This window comes from Grammomys surdaster, unplaced genomic scaffold, assembly GCF_004785775.1.
Source record: "Grammomys surdaster isolate TR1022 unplaced genomic scaffold, NIH_TR_1.0 372, whole genome shotgun sequence".
Lineage (NCBI taxonomy): Eukaryota > Metazoa > Chordata > Mammalia > Rodentia > Muridae > Grammomys > Grammomys surdaster.
The window spans coordinates 1,387,494-1,404,922 of record NW_021604791.1 but is presented as its reverse complement, the minus strand read 5'-3'; positions in this window follow the sequence as shown (position 1 = coordinate 1,404,922).

Below are 17,429 nucleotides of genomic sequence, written 5' to 3'. Positions count from 1 at the left end.
TGAAACAGAATCAGTGATCTAGAAAAGGAACTCTTAAACAATATTTCAGTTGATATTGTATTTAATCAAGTCTTGATCACTATGATAACAATATTTTTTCAATATTTATCTCCATGTCCTAGGACAAATAAAACGCATATATAAAGAAAAATCAATTGAAAAACAAGTAAACCTAAACCACAGAAAAACTCAACAAAGGCAGAGAAATATGGACCAGTTTGCCTTATGAGCACACATCCAAAAATACTCCAAAAATACTCAATAGAATAGAATCCAAGAATACATCAGAAGTATCTTTCATCATGATCAAGTAGGTTTCTGTAGCGGGAAGTATTAATAAAATACAAGGGGCTAGTTCCCGCATTTCAGCCACCAACTCTCTCAGCCCCAGCATGATCTAGCTGGGCTACTTTTTCTACCAACACCCCACCCCCCACCCCGTGCCTGACTTAAAAGACTATAATTCGGCACCTGACTTATATTCTGATTTCAGATTTAATGTCATCTGAAAACCATCCTATCAAATCTGTTCTCTCAAAGAAAATAGTCTGGATTGGCAATGAGACTATAAATTGTTTTTCAATCCCGTCAGAAATCTGAGATTGACCAAGATATCTGAGGATATAGGAAGCCTAGCATAGCTTCCAGAATTGAGATAAATTGTAGAGACAACTGTTTACCCATACAGCCCCAGTAAGTCAGGAAGTTGGAGCATCAGTTTTCAGCTTTCTGGGCCAGGATCATCTGACAGACCTTTGACAAACAAAAGTTTTTAAGGACTAGCCTATTCTGTCTCAGTAGAACTAAGCTGTCCTAACCTGTAAATTGTGTCCTTTTTCTGGATAGTATAGGTCTGCAGGAGAGAAAGGCAATTTCTGCTCAGTGACGACCCAGCCGCAATGCATACAGCCTCACCTGGAGATAAGATGCTCAGCTGCTCCTTGGAATCCATGTATAGGAAGCTGTTAGGAACAGATTTGTGTCATCAGCAAGTGAATAAATAACATTAGATGTCACATTCTGTGGATTTCTGAAGTTTTTGAAAATCAACTATCTATGTAAAGTAAACTCGACTGTTGTCCGTTAACTACTCTCAGCTATTTCTAATTAAAATCTTGAAAACATTCTAACGATAAACTCTAAGCCATGAATTTGTTACTTGGCCCTTAACTCACAGGCTTAATCATCTCAGATCAATTCTTAATAACAATTATAGAAGGACTCAGTCTAAGCCCTGTACTTTTAAATTTTTTGTATCAATAGAAGAAATTAATATTAAGTAGAACCTAGATTTTACATCAAAATAAATTCTGTACCAAAATAAAAAATTATGATTTTATCTTAGTAACAATTATAAAGATTTCTATTCAAAAGAGATTATGGCTATACAATCAATTCTAGCTGTTCCTCCCAGTTCCATTTATGACCATTTCCACATTCCCTAGAAAGACAACCTATAACAAACCCCTCCAGCCCCAAGGCTCAGGAAACTGGAATGATGACTCTTCATAATTTCTTCAAGCTGAATACGGGCATGGATATTGAGATATTTAGAAGGGGGGAGAAGCATGGGGAAAATAGGGGAGTTAGTTGGACTTAAGAAGGCCATCCCAACAATTGATTTAGTCTCTGATCACAGGCCTCCTGCTACACTAATATTTAAATAGATTGGACAGGAAAAATCTTGCCACAGGTTTCATCCAAGAGAGGCAGTTCAATCTAGAAAAATTAAGATATGTGATCCATCATATAAATAAACTCTCTTAATAATAAATGTCCTGTAGACATTCGGGGTATAAGGGATACACCTACATGTAATAAAGACAGTGTATAGCAGTGTAGCCAATATCAAATTAAATAGAAACTTTAAACAATTTTACTAAAGCCAAGATCCAAATCATTGGAAGCATAGCTGCTCACTCTCTATATTAAAAACCTCTACTCAATACAGTGCTTGAAAACTTAGCTAGAGTGATAAGGCAACTAAAGGAAACCAAAGGGCTACAAATTAGAAGGGAAGAAGTCAAAGTATTGTTATTTGCAGATGATATGAAAGTATGTATAAGTGACCCTAAACTTTCAACTAGGGAACTTGTACAGCTGATAAACACTTTCAGCAAAGTAGCTTGATAAAAGATAAATATCAGTCACTCTTCTATGTACAAGTTATCAGGAAACAATATATTGTGGTTGGTATAATCAAGCAAGTCAAACACTTGTATGATTACAAGTCTTTGAAGAAAAAAGTTGAAAATATATCAGAAGATGGAAAGAGTCCCCATCCTCATGAATAGGTGTAGTTAACATAGTGAAAATGGCCATCCTACCAAAAGCAATCAAAGATTCAATGCCAGCTCTATTAAAATTCCAGTATGGTTCTTCAGAGACCTTGAAAGAACTCTATTTTATATGACAAAATGAAAAAAAAATCTCAGGATAGCCAAAAAAATCCTGAAGAATAAAATAACTGCTAGATGTATCGTCATTCCTGATTTCAATTTGTACTATAGAGCTGTAGTATTAAAAACTAAATAGTATTTGCATAAAAACAGATATATTGATCAATGGAATTTAATTCATTGGAATCAAATTTGACTCAATGGGAAGACCCAGAAATAAATCCAAACAGCCATGAACATCTGAGTTTTGATAAAGAAATATAAAATAAATACTGAAAAAATGCCATACTTCTCATCCTGAACAAAACACACGTTCAGGTGGACCAATGGCCTCAACATAATATCAGATATAAGGAACCTGAAAGAAGAGAAATTGGGAATAATTGTGTGTGTATTGGCACAGGAAATGACTTTCTGAACAGAACACTGATAGCATAGGCACAAATATCAACCATTAATAGATGGGATTGTATGAAATTGAAACTCTTCTATAAAGAAATTGTCACTATCATTTAAGAAAAAGGGGAAGCCTTCAGGACAGAAAAGAGGTATTTACAATTACACATCTAATAGAGAACTAATATACTAAATATGTAAAGAACTTAAAACCTAGATATCAAGAACAAACAAACAAATCCAAAAACCAAATAATCCAATTAAAAAAAAAATAAGTACAGGTCTAAACAGAGAATCCAAGGATAGGAATCTCAAAGAGCAAAAAAACACTTAAAGAAATGTGGTCCATCCTATCTATGCAATTAGGAAATTGCTAATCAAAACCACTATGAGATTTCATCTAACACTTGTAAAAATGGCTAAGATCAGTAACACAAGTGACAGTTCATATTGGCAAGGATGTCAAACAAGTGGAAAAGTCCTCAATTGCTGGGGTGGGAGAGAAAACTTGTACAGCCAGCATGAAAATCCTCAGAAAATTAGGGATTAATTTACCTCAAGGTCCAGGTATACCACTCTTGGTCATATACTCAAAGGGCACTCCATCCTAACACAAGACACTTGCTCAACCATGTTTGTTGCAGCTTTATTCATAACAGCCAGAAACCTCAAAGATCCTAGTCATCCCTCAGCAGGAGAATGGATAAAGAAATATGGTACATTTAAGTAATGGAGTATTCATCTGCTATTTAAAAGATGACATCATGAAATTTGGAAAAAAATAAAAAAGAATGGACCTAGAAAAAAAATCATCCAGAATCGGAAAGATACATTGGGGAAGGTATTTGCTAATAAGTTGATATTAGCAATTAAGTAAATGATAAGCATGCTACAATCTGTAGACCAAGAGAGGGTTGATAAAGAACAGCAGTCTCAGCTGTCCATGTGGATCTTCCTGAAGGAGAAAATAGAATATATTTTATGGATAAAGTGGGGCAGGTGGGAATGACCTGTTGTGGGGAGACAGGGTAGAGGAAAATAGTGTGGAAAGAGACAACTTGAATGGGAGGACATTTCCAAGAAGGGTGTTGTAAAAACAAGGTACAGAAGAAACTCTCTGGTATGTATTAAGGTGATCCTATTGAGAACTCCTAGTGATGGTTGATGTAAAATCTTACATGGCCATCCATTTCACCCAGGGAAAGCTTCCATCAGCAGGACTGGGTTGCATTCAATTGAGTTATTGGCCAAGGAGTTCTCATGGAAATTCTAAAACAAGCAAGACTGTTGCTAAGATAAATTGTTCTCAAAGTAACAGTGGGGCCACACTGCAGAGGAGAACACACACACACAACTCATTGAACACTGAGAAGTTGAGTTTGTACTAACATGGAACACTCACTCCTACATTGTCTCTTTGGTGTGGGGAGGAACATTGCAGGCTACCAAAAGAAAAATGTGGACACCAACCCAGCTATGAAACCTTTGACCTAGAATCAAGTCTGTCTGAAAAATGTGCTAGGCCAGTGGTGGCATATAACTTGTGACAGTAACCAATCAGTGTATTACTTTATTTAAAGCCTACTCCATGAGGAGGAACCCATACCTGATACTGCTTGGGTAACCAAGAACCACAAACTAGATAGCCCATAGTTCGAGGATAAAAACAAACACAACTGGTCATTGAAAAAAACAAGTATCAATAAAAGGTTCCCTAATGGTATTCTATACTCAAAGACCACTGCCTTATCCAGTCATTCTCAGTAAGTCAGACTAGGTCAACAGATGGCAACAAATGTAGAGACCCACAGCCAGACACTGTATGGAGAGACAGTACAAATAGTAGGTCTCTATCAATTCCCGAGTCCTTGCACTCTGAGCTCAGGGAAACCCACAAAAGAGGTGGGAAGTTTGTAGGAGTAAGAGGGGATGGAAATTACCAGGAGATCAAGGGCCTCTGAATCAACTAAGAAAAATATGTGCAAGTAACCAAGACTGAAGCAACCATCACAGTTCTTACATGGATCTGTACAAGGTTCTTTGTGTTTATATTTTAGTTGTGAGCTTCTTAGTAGTTTTATGGGACTTCTGACTGTGTGAAACAGTGGATCTCTCACTATGTGCATGCTTTTGGGACTCTCCTCCTCCTATTTAGTTGCTCTGATATGATATTTTTGCTTCCCATTATATTTTATTTGGTTATGTTTGGTTGATATCTCTTAGAATCCTATTCTTTTCTAACTAGAGAAAGGTGGTGGATCTGTAAAAAAAAATTTTGAGGAACAGAGGGAGGGAAAACTACAATGAGTATATATTCTATGAAAGAAGTATCTATTTTAATAAAAGGAAAAATATTTTTTAAAGATAAAAAGAAAAACAAGTGAACAGAAAATAGAAACACATTTAACAGAATAATTATACTTGACAAATGTCTTATGAATCAATAATGTATATATGGGTTTTGAAATCATGGTTTAATAAATGTCTCATGGAAATGAAATGAGAGCAGTCATAAGACTGAGCTCAGGAATCCTGGTCGGGGAACTGAAGGAAACACTGGAGGAGCTGAGGGGGATCACAACCCCATAGGAAAAACAACATCAGTTGGCTGGATATACCAGTGTTCCCAAGGACTAGACCACCAACCAAGGAGTGTACAGGGAGGGATTAATGGCTCCAGATACATAGGTAGCAGAGAATTGTCTTGTGTGACATCAATGAAAGGGGAGGCCCTTGGTCCTGTAGAGGTTGATGCCCCAGCATAGGGGGATGATAAAGGGGTGGGGCAGGAGAGGGTAGATGGGTGGGAGAATACCTTTACAGAGGCAGAGGGAGGGAAAAGAGGGAGGCTGTGGGATGAGGGCTTGTAGAAGGGTAACTTGGAAGTGGAATATCATTTGGCATGTAAACAAATGGAATGATTAATTAAAAAATAAATTGCTCATATGGAATTTTATTCAAACCAGTAATTAATGTAATGTTTAAATTAAGCCATAATAGTACAAATCACCAAGATTTATAATGTGTTTTCCAATATGAAGCTCTTCAAAGGTGATTACCAACAATATCTCTCTCTGTCTCTCTCTTATAATGAAACTGAAATTAAATACACAGTTTGCTAAATTTCTTGTTGTTTCCTGATGTTATTTCTATGACTGTCCTTTTATCTAGCAATTGCCATTAACAGAACTTCCCAAAATGCCGAGTGGTGAGTGGTGGTGGCACACGCCTTTAATCTCAACACTTGGGAGGCAGAGGCAGGCGGATTTCCGAGTTCAAGGTCAGTCTGGTCTACAGAGTGAGTTTCAGGACAGCCAGGACTACACAGAGAAACCCTGTCTCGAAAAACAAAAACAAAAACATACAAACAAACAAAAAAAGAACTTCCTAAAATAAGTAACCACAGATCTATCAGCAGATTTGTTAAATAATGAGCTTTGCACTTCACATGATATCCTCAGATTACTCAGATTACAAAACATCTAACTGTTATTCAGGAAATGAACAGATTAATTAATTGTGTTTACTGGAATGACCAAAATACAAAAGGAAGCAGCCCCCAAAAGCAAAATTAGGTTGTACCCATGACATATTACAATAGTGATGAGCTTCAAGGAAGATATACTGAATTATCCTATATTTATCCTAAGGACAGAAGAAATATATTGATGGTGCTTGAAAGAATTGTATCAAGTTCATAGCAACATGCAATATTTAGCAGGAATGTACTTTATATGTATTGAACATGTTGACAATTGTACTTTTACTGTGGGTGGATCACAGGGCATTAAATTTCCATTTAGTATTGTGGAAAGATTCATTCGTGAGGTGTATATAAACTTGGTTCTATAGAACTGAAATCGGAAACACTCTATGATGGTAGTTCACGGTGCTTCCATCACTGACACACACACCAACAGAGCTCAAGGAGGCTATAATGCTGCTTCCTTTGTTGAATGTCTATGGGCTGCTCTCAGGATGGCTTGAGTAGGGAGGTGAGACAAGGTGCCTGTCTAAAATGTGACAGTTGAAAAACAGTGGAACTCTAGGAAACTCTGACATAGAAATGAGAAAATACTAGAGAGCTTATCACATACTTTTTGAACTGTTAATTCTGAGGAAAAATCACTTAACCAAATAAAAAAATTAAAAACTTAATTCTTAATTATAGGTATTTTAACATGAGAATTGCAATATATTATTCTACTTATATTCATAAACTAATTTATCTGTTCTTCTAGATACAAAAGTGCTTATATCTTCTGTGATAAATTATCAAGTACACTGCACAGCTGGGCACGTTCTTTTCTTTTTTATGTATAACCTCATTAGAAGTCACTGACTTATCTTTAAATTCTGTGAACATGTGGCACCAAATCCAAATTTATACAGTTATGTATTAGCTCCAGACAGCATGCCTCACCGATCTTCCAGTAAGATAGATGAATTTTAGAAATGGGATGTGGAGACTGGTGATTATTACTTATTGCCATTTAAATATTTTATGATTAAAATATGCCTCTCTTTTAGAAGAAGCGCTCACCAGGATAATTTACAAAAATCTTTTCATACTGTTGTTAAGTTCAGATCAGTCCCACTTATATAATTTAAGGGACATCGTCTTCATTTTAAATATCAAGTGAAACACATGAAATATTGGAAGATCATAATTAGTTATTCTGTTTCTAGAATTATTGGATTTTGTGAGCTACCCTAGCCTTGTACTGAGAACTGAACTTGGTTCTTTTGGATATTGTGTGATCTAAGCAGTAAACCAACATTTTTAGAGTGTAATTATGAAATAATTTATCACTAGAAAGTTTTATACTTGCAATTTTTATAATTTAATCTACCAGTCTTAACTAGGTATCCTGTTTTTATCCATTTGTTTTTACTAACATGAACTAATCTTTTCTTTTTTCATGTTGGAAGGCATTATTATACAGTTAAGCATGTTTCATATGTTTAGTATGGCTGTCGATCAGCAAAAGTTATTAAAAGCACACACATACACACACGCATATATATATATGCTGACTTATTTTCATATATATATATATATATGTATATATATCAAAATAAACAAACAATGAAAATTACCCTCTGATGCTGTATGGTTATACATGTCAAAAACTAGAACTATAAAGTTCATTTCCAATTCTAATATCTTATTCTGTTACTGAAACTGCATAAATGCATACAGGCATTGTCATTTCTTCATGTTCTCTTTAAAATATATTTTATTTACTTTACATCACAATTACTATCCTTGCCTCCTTTAGTGGTCCCATGCTCATCCAGTCTCTCACATCATCTCTCATCCTAGAGGATGGAGGTCCCCACTGGATACTCCCCCACCCCACTCTGGCACATCCAGTCTTTGCAGGGATAGGCACATCCATTGAGGCAAACCAAAGCACCCCAGTTAGGGGAACATACTCCTCAAACAGGCAACAGCTTTAGAGGTAGTCCCTGCACCAGTTGTTGGGGTAGCCACATGAAGAACACAACACGCTGCACATCTGATACATATATGTGGGGCCCTAGGTCCAGCTGATGTATGTTCCTTGCTTTGTGGTTCAGTCTCTGAGAGCCACAATGTTCTGGTTATTTGAGTCTGTTGGTCTTCCTGTGGAGTTCCTATCTGATTTTGGGTACACAGTTCTTCCTCTAAAACCTCCTAAAAAAGTCCCTGAGATCCATTCCATATTTAGCTGTGGATTTCTGCATCAGTTTCAGTCAGTTGCCGGATGACACCTCTCAGAGGACAGTTATTCTAGGCTCCAGTCTGCAAGCATAACTGACTATCCTTAACAGTGTCAGGGATTGGTAATTGCCCATGAGATGGGTCTCCCAGTGGATCAGTTTTTGGTAAGATATTCCCTTAATCTCTGTTCCATCTCCAAACCCTGAATTTCTTTTATGCAGGATAAATTTGGGGTGGAATGTTTTGTGGGTTGGTTTGTGTCTTAGTTTGGGTTTTATTGCTATGAAGAGACACCATGATCAAAGCTACTCTTGTAAGGAACATCATTTAATTGGGGCATGCTTACAATTTTAGAGGATCGTTCACTATAATTATGGCAGGAAGCATGTCAGAGTGAAGATAGACATGACGCTGGAAAATCCAAGAGTTCTACATCTTGATATGATGGTAGTCAAAAGGAGACAGGCTTCTCTATACTGGGTATAGCTTCAGCACTAGGAGCAGCCTTCAAAGCCCTCCTATAAACTGTTATACTTCTCCAATGTGTCCAAACCTTCTCCAAGAAGGTCATACATCTCAATAGCACTATGCTCTGAACAAAGCATATTCAAACCACCACGGTTGGTGTCCCAATTGCTCCAATTATGCATGTCCTTGAGATGCTTCCCACTCTGAAGCTTGCCATTCATCCTCATAACTATCTGGCCATCTGTCCTGTCTCACCTCACACTTGATCCTGAACTCTCCCCCTATTTTTAACTCACTTCCCTTCCTCCCTCTTCTTCCTGTGACTATTTTATTTCCTCTTCTAAGTGAGACTAAACCATTCTTGCTTGGGCCTCCATTCTTGTTTAGCTTCTTTGGGTCTGTGAACTGTAGCATGGAGATCCTGTACTTTAGGGGTAATATTCACTTGTAAATTAGCATACACTAGTCATGTCCTTTGTGTCTCGGTTACCTCACTCAGGGTGATATTCCAAAGTTCCATCTATTTGACTGCAAAATTCATGATGTGCTTGTTTATAATGGTTGGATATTATCCATTGTGAAGACTGAGCACATTTCTTCATCCATTTTCCAGCTGAGGAACATGTAGATTATTTCCAGTTTCTGGTATTTATGAATGAAACTGCTAGGAACATTGTGTAGCAAGTGTTCCCATGGAATAGTTGGGCATCCTTTAGATATATGCCTAGGATTGATATATCTGGGGCTTGTTGTAGAACAATTCACAGCTTTCTCAGAAACTGCCAAATTGATTTCCAAGGTGGTTGTACAAATTTTCACTCCAGTCAGAAATGCAAAATTGTTCCCAGTACTCCATATCATTAAAAGTCTGTGCTGTCACTTGTATTTTTGATCTTAGCCAATCTGAAGATGGAATCTTAGGGTCATTTTGATTTACATTTCCTTGATGGCTAAGGACTTTGAACATTTCTTTAAATGCTTCTATGTCATTTGAGTTTACTCTGCTGAGAAATCTCTATTTAGCTCTGTACCTCATTTTTAAATTGGGTTATTTGGTTTGTTGGTGGCTAACTTAGTGAGTTCTGTATATGTTTTTTATATTAGCCCTCTGTCAGACTTTGAGATGGTAGAGATCATTTTCTAATCTTGAGAATTTTGTTTTATCCTACTCAAAGTGTTCTTTGGATTACAGCTTTTCATGAGCTCCCATTCATCAGTTGTTGATCTTAGAGCCTGAGCCACTGGTATTCTGTTCAGGAAGTTGTCTCTTCCATCAATGAGTTCAAGGCTATTTCCCACGTTCTGTTCTATTAGGTTTAGTGTACCCAGGTTTACTTTGAAGTCTTTGATCCACTTGGAATTGAGTTTTGTGCAGGGAGATAGATATGAATCTATTTGCATTCTTCTACAGGCAGACGTCTAGTTAGACCAGCTCCATTTGTTGAACCGGTTTTACTTTTTCTGATGTATGGTTTTTGGCTTCTTTATTAAAAACTCAAGTTTCCAAAGGTGCGGGGGTTTATTTCAGAATATTTCATTGAATCCCATTGATCTTTCTGCCTGTCTCTGTACCAATACCATGCAGTTTTTATCACTATTGCTCTGTAGTACAGCTTGAGGTAAGGGGACGGTGATCCCCCCAGAAGCTCTTTTATTATCTAGGATTGCTTTAGTAATCTTGATTGTTAGTGGTGGTGGTTATTTTTTTAATTTTATTTTATTGTTTGTTGTTATTTTTTCATATGATGTTGAGAATTGCTTCATCAAGGTCTGTAAAGAATTGTGTAGGTATTTTGATGGGAATTGCGTTGAAAAGATTGCTTTTGGTAAAATGACCATTTTGCTATGTTAATTATACTGATGCATAATTATGATAGGTCTTTCCATCTTCTATGTATTCCTCAATTTCCTTCTTTACCAATTTGAAGTTCTTGTCATAGAGATTTTTCACTTGCTTGGTTAGAGATATACCATGATTTTTTGTATTATTCGTGGCTAATATAAAGGGTACTATTTCCCTAACAGAAATAGTATTTGCCTGTTAATTATTTGTATAAAGGAGGGGGGTGATTTTTTTGAGTTAATTTTCTATCTAGCCACTTTGGTGGAGGTGCTTATGTGGTGTACGAGTTCTCTAGTAGAATTTTTAGAGTTGCTTATGTATACTATCCTATCATACACAAATAGTAATATTGCAACTTCTGCCTTTCCAACTTGTATCTCCTTTAGTTGTCTTATTTCTCTGTTTAGAATTCATATATTACATTGAATAGATACGTAGAGAGTATGCAGCCTTGTCTTTTCCCTGATTTTTGTGAATTGGTTTAAGTTTCTCTCCATTTAATTTGATGGCTATTTGCTTGCTGTATATTTTCATTTTGTGTTTAGGTATGCCCCCTTGTATCCCTGCTTTGTCCAAGACTTTTATCATGAAGTGATGTTGGCTTTTATAAAACATTTTTTTTCAGCATCTAGTGAAATAACCATGTGCTTTATTTTCTCAGTTTGTTTATTTGGTGGGTAATGTTGATGGATTTTCATAAATTGAACCATCCCAAAATCAGTGGGTTGAATCCTATATGATCATATCGGATGATGTTTTAATGTGTTCTCGAATATTTTTGCATAAATGCTCATAAGAGAAATTGGTCTGAAATTCTCTTTCTTTGTTGAGTCTTTGTGTTGTTTAGGTATCAGGGTGACTGTAGCCTCATAGGATTAGTTTGGTAGAGTTCTTTCTGTTTCTCTTTTCTGAGTGTTGAGTATTAAGGAGCATTGGCATTAGCTCTTCATTGAAACTCTGGTAGAATTTTGCACTAAAACCATGTGGCTTTGGGATTGTTCTGGTTGGGAGATTTTCATGACTGCTTCTATTTCTTTGAGGGTTATAGGATTATTCAGATGGTTTGCCTTATGTTGATTTAGCTTTGGTAATTAATATTTGTCTATAAAATCAGCCATTTCATTTAGATTTTCTAATGTTTTGGAGTACAGGGTTTTGAAATGAGATCGAATAATTCTTTGAATTTCTTCAGTTTCTATCCTTATGTCTCCCTTTCCTTTTCTAATTTCTTTTCCTGTTTTTTTTTTAATTTATATATTGTATCTCTGCATTTGGTTAGTTTTGCTAAAGTTTTTTCTTTCTTGATTTTTTCAGAGAACTAGATCTTGATTTCATTGATTCTTTGTATTGTTTTCTTTGTTTCCAATTGATTTATTTCATGCCTGATTTTGATGATTTCTTGCCTTCTCCTCTTTTGTACATTTGCTTCTTTTTTCTAGAGCTTTCAGGTGTATTTTTAAATTGTTGGCATGAGAATTTTCGAATTTCTTTTTGGAGCACTGAGTCTTATGAACTTTTCATTTAGACTGCTTTCATTGTTTCCCATGAAGTTCTGTATAATGTTCACTCTTTTTCATTGAATTCTAAAGTCTTCAGTTTCTTTCTCTATTTCTTTCCTGACCCAGAGATCATTGAATATTGAGTCGTTAACTTTTCCTGAGTGTGTAGGCTTTCTGGTTTTTCTGTTATTGTTGAAGTTCAGCTTTAATCCTTTTTTATCAGATAAGATACTGGGTATTATTTCAATTTTTTTGTATCTATTGAAGCTTAGTTTGTGGCTATATGGTCAATTTTGGAAAAGGATCTTAGAGACATTGAGAAGAAGATATATTCTTTTGTGATTTGGTGAAATAATCTATAGGTGTCTGTTAGGTCTATTTGATTCACAGCATTGGTTATTTTTATTATTTCTGTGTTTAGTTTTTGTCTGGATGACCCATTGACTGGTGAGAATGGGGTGTTTACATTTCCCATTATTAATGTGTAGTTTTAAATGTAAAAGATTTTATAAGTCATGATAAGTGTCAGAGAGAAGAAAATGAAGGTTGGAGACGGGAGCTGGAAAAGATGCTAGAAAAAATGTAGAACTTCACATATCAAACTGAACAACACAGAGAGAGGGGTAGGGGTATGGGTAGGGCAACAGGGAGAGGGAGAGGAAGAGGAAAAGGGAGAGGCAGAGGAAGAAGAAGAGGAAGAGGGAGAGGAAGAGGGAGATTTAAGAATTGGCAATATGGCCTAGAAGAAACAAGGGAACTAAAGGTACAGAATTTTATAGGTCATCATAAGCCACAGAGAGAAAAATGAAGGTAAATAAAGGGTGGAGACTGAAACTGGAAAAGATACTAGAAGAGAAGGTAATAAATTTCATAGATCAGACAACAATAGAGAGATATCAATAAAATTTCGAAACTATATATGATTTGGAAACTTTAGCAATATTTCTTTTACAAATGTAGGGGTCCTTGTGTTTGGGCATAGACATTCAGGAAAGAGATATCATCCTGATAGTTTTTTTTCCGATGAGTATAAAGTGTCCTTCCCTGTCTTTTTTGATTAATTTTGGGTAAAAGTCTATTTTATTACATATTAGAAAGGCTGCTACAGCTTTCTTCTTGGGTCTGTTTTCTTGGAAAACTGTTTTCTAGCCCTTTAGGCTGAAGTAATATTCATCTTTATTTCTGAGTTGTGTTTCTTTTATGCAGCAGAATGATGGATGTTTTGTATTTTCAAATCTATTCTGTTAGTCTATGTTTTTTCATTGTGGAATTGAGATCCTTGATGCTGAGAGATATTACTGTCCAGTGATTTTTAATTTTTGTTATGTTCATCTTAGTGATGTATGTGTGTGTGTGTATGTGTGTATGTGTGTGCTTCCCTTGTTCTTATTGATATGTAATTACTTATTTCCTGTGTTTTCTTGGATGTAGTTATTCTCTTTGTGTTTGAGTTTTCCTTCTTGCTAGATTTGTGATTAGATATTGCTTGAACTTGGATTTTTCTTGAAATATTTTATTTTCTCTATCTATGGTCATTTAGAGATTTGCTGAATATAGTAGTCCTGGTACTACTACATCTGTGGTATTTTAGAGGTTTCAAGATATCTATCCAGACCCTTCAAGCTTTTAAAATCTCTGTTGAGAAATTTTAAGTGCTTCTGATAGATTTGCCTTTATAAGTTACATGGTAACTTTTCCTTGCCATTTTTAACATTCTTTCTTTGTTCTGTAGATTTTGTGTGTTGATTATTATGTATCAGGAGGATTTTCTTTTTTAGTCCTGTACAATCAGTATTCTTTATGTTTCTTGTATGTTTATAAGCATATCATTTTTTATATTGGGAATGTTTTCTTCTATGAGATTGTTGAAAATATTCTCTGGACCTTGGACCTGGGACTTTTCATCTTCTTCTAGTCTTAGTTTACAGAGATTATGTTTCATGATATCCAAAGTTCCTGGATGTTTTGTGTCTAGAAATTTTTTTAGATTTAATATTTTCTTTAATGTATCAGTTTCTCCTATTGTATGTTCTACTCCTGAGATTCTGTCTTCCACTTCTATTCTATAGTGATGCCTGCATATGTTGTTCCTGTTCTTTTTACTAAGTTTTTTTTCATTCCCAAGCTTCCCTAGGTTTGCATTTTCTTTATTGCTTTTGTTTCTACTTTCAGGTGTTGAACAGTTTTATTTCCTTCACTTGTATAATTGTATTTTGCTGTATTTCTGAAGGTACTTATTCATTTATTCTTTAAAGACCTCTATCATCTTTATAAGACTGAATTTAGAGGTCATTTTCTTGTGTTTCAGTTGTGTTAGGCTATCCAGGGTTTCCTCTAGTAGGATGGATATGCTATGATGGTGTCATATTGCCCTGGCTTTTGTTGTTTGTGTTCTTTAAAGGGAGCCATATGGAAGATATAATCCCTGGATGCTTCTGTTGTACTAGGTATTGGAAGCTGTCCTAGGCTTCTGTTGTGGCAGGTCTCTAGTGAGTATGCCTGGAATGTATGGTTCTGGATCAGCAGGTCTGTATGATACCAGATCAGCAGATCTGATGATGGTAAGTGCAGAGGTCACAAGAGAATGGACTTCCAGCAGGGAAATCAGGCTGCTCAGAGCAGTTGTGTATGTCCTAGAAGATTCAGAGGGTGAGAAAGATGGGTGGAGAAATGGGATCTAACATTTTTTTTCCAGATAAGCTGCTTTTTTGAAGGTAGGCAAAGAGGAGAATAGAGTTCCATCAGGGTTAGTAAACTACTTATGGCAGGTGGACGTGCTCCAGAGGACAGCATATTGGTATTATTAATAGACTCTGAGAGACTTGTGGAATTGTATCTACAATTTTACTCTGGTAAGAGTATTTTGTGTTTTGTAAATGAAATTGAATCCTGAAAAGTCATTTATTCAGTTTTGATTACGAATAAGCTTTCTGATATTTTTCTACTTATCTCAAAATTTATATGGACAATCGAATACAGGTATAAGATCCCACATGGTCTCTTATTTCTAATTTTTGTAGCTTTATTACCTAAAATCTCTGAAGCAAGTGTTTTACTATATGATTAGAAAAGCCTTCAAATTACTTAACTTGCAGTAACAAACTTCGCACTGCTGCTAAGATTGCTGCTATAATTTAAGCTATAACTATATTTATCTCCATTTTTCAGTACATTCTTATTGGTTCATTTGTAATCCAAACTTCTTATCAAGGTCTCCCACCACTGTCATCCAGATGGCATTCTTGCATGCTGCTTTTGGTTGTTGTTTCAAACTATTCTACATTCCCTTTTGTGTCTCTTTCTATAATCCATTCAAAATACAGAAATAACGGTATTTGGAGTTCTTAAATGTTAGTGCTTTCCAAACATTCGCAGCTTTCAAGAGCCCTTCATATACTTGGCCCCTACTGTGTTTAGATCCTTTAGAAGCCTCTTTTTGTAATTAATGCCTACTTAGAAGACATTTAAAGCAATATTTCTGTCTTTCAGAATGCTCTCATTTTATTTAAATTGCCCTGTACTGAGTTTGAAGAAGCTTAAAAGTTTTCTCATGGCATTTAAATTATTACTTGTAACGTTTCTTTGTATAATTACTTGATTAATGTCAATACTATTTCTACTTTTCAATTTGAATTAAAAGATTGAATTTATTTCCTATATTCTTTTTCCATATACCTAGCATAATACCCACACCCCAATGCAACCTTTATTTTTACCTTCTCTCAATGATTATCATATAAATGTAATGAGACCACTCTGTGATAGAAAAGTTACTTTCAATGTTTATATTCTATGTGAAATGAATATATCCAATATTTATCTATTTAAAATATTTAAAATACATTTCTGTGGTCTTGAGAGATGGCTCAGTGGTTAAGAGCACTAGCTGTTCTTCCAGAGGACCCAGGTCCGATTCCCAGCATGCATATGGCAGCTCACAACTGTCTGTAACTCCAGTTCTGACAGCCTCACACAGACAACATTCAGTAAAATACCAATATACATAAAATTAAAAAATACTTTTCTACTTTAACATATCATGTAAATAAAAATTACAGTGTAAAACTAGTGTTTTGATTTATTTGAATATATATGTATATCTTAGTGCATGTCAGAGGTTGACATTTATTACCTTCCACAGCCACTCTTCACATTTTCTATTTTGAGACATGCACTTTCATTGAACTTGGAGCTCATTAAAATAGCAAGAATATTTATGAGGCATCATTGAGATATAGAGGGGCCTTCTTTTTTTCTTTGCTTTTCTGTTTTTTCTTTGTTGTTGTTGTTGTTGTCTTTGCTTTTCGAAACAGGGTTTCTCTGTATAGATCTGGCTGTCCTGGAATTCACTCTGTAGACCAGGCTGGCCTAGAACTCAGAAATCTGTCTGTCTCTGCCTCCCAAGTGCTGGGATTAAAGGCATTTGTCACCACTGCTTGGTTGAGAAGGACCTTCTAAAGACAAAGGAGAAATACAAACTTGAAGATTCACCTTAGAACCATTACACTAGATACATCATACTGAATCTGTACAATTTTCCATTACATTACTTTACCAAGCAAATATTTTCAGTGAAACCAGGTGTACCAATCAACACAGGAAATCTCCATAGCAATGCTTCTAAGTCACACTTGATAAGAGAAAGGAGAGTTTAGGATCCCATAAAAGCAAATGAACAAACCAAAAACTCTTGAGCTATTCATCCTTTTCATGGTTAGAAGAGAACTATGTGTGTTACAAGCCAAACTCTCTGACATAGTCTCTTGAAGGTCATTCTTTACTCAAGGTCAGAAGGTTAAATTAGTCTTGGTTACTTGGGTGGAAGGAAGGAACAGCTTCTTGGATAAGTTGATTATTCTTTGTAAGAGCTCAGGATTTTTTTTATATTGAAAACATCATTTGAGCATGACTATAATTAATGGGAAAGGGACAAACTCCCATTTCCTTTCTACAGCCCTTAAACCTGCATAACAAACTCTGCTTTTCCTCTGTAGAGACCCATGGTATCACCCAAACCGTGCTGCCTCTGTAACCTTATCCCTGACCTAAATCTCCTCTATTTCTTAATAAACTCTGCCTATAAAGCTTGTACTTTATACTTAATATCATTCTTAGTG